The sequence below is a fragment of the Rhipicephalus microplus genome, chromosome 5, assembly GCF_043290135.1.
Source record: "Rhipicephalus microplus isolate Deutch F79 chromosome 5, USDA_Rmic, whole genome shotgun sequence".
Lineage (NCBI taxonomy): Eukaryota > Metazoa > Arthropoda > Arachnida > Ixodida > Ixodidae > Rhipicephalus > Rhipicephalus microplus.
This window is the reverse complement of record NC_134704.1, coordinates 57,451,779-57,452,610: the sequence shown is the minus strand read 5'-3', so window position 1 is coordinate 57,452,610 and position 832 is coordinate 57,451,779.

Sequence of the window (832 nt, the reverse complement as noted above, 5' to 3'; positions counted from 1 at the left end):
ACACGCAGGGCATGTAACGACAATGACAACTAAATGGAACACATGACAGCGCTGCCATGTGTTCTCTTTCCCTTCATGTGACATTGCTGTTAGGTGAGCTGTGTGTTTCATAATGCTTGGCAAACAAAAATCCAAGTTTGCACTATTCGAAAGATAAAGACACACTAAAACCCTAAGAGAGAACAGGTTCATGAACACCTACGCTTTCGCGAGGCACGCATTCAACTACTTTGACGTAGTGGTGTGATCAACCTCCATGTCCTGGCGCCACTTGGACGCGTGGGTTCGTTTCGGCTAGATCACATCGATTTGGTCCGGCTTTACAGCGCTCCCTCAGGCATCCAGATTCAGGCGACAATACAGCAGTCGTACAACGAATTCTTCAGGGCCGTCGGCCCACCTAGCCGAAAACCCTTTGGCGATGCCCGATCAAAGGGCTGCTTAACTAACTACACCTTTATTCCTATGCTTTAATTCCTCCTCATTCCCATCCCTTGTGAGCTACTGTAGAGGTGTCGCTCGCTGAAGCAGACAGTTACGGGGCTCACTTTTATCTTCCTTTCTCTCTTAGAACCACTTTGTGTGTGTGATCGCTTTGTGCTTGGTCCCGCGCTTCTCCCTCACCCTAGCACGAACTGGGCGTGCCTCTTCCCTCTTTCCTAGGTTGAGAAGGAGGTGGTGTTTGACTTTCCCTCTTCGGGGGAGGAGACGAAGAGGACAATTTCATTGAAGTGTCTTGGACTCAATTGTTTTCCCCTGCATGAGACCCTAGGAAGATCCAGGCTTTAAAACGCGAGTGCAGTACGCTGTGAGGATGCTTCTGTCATATTCT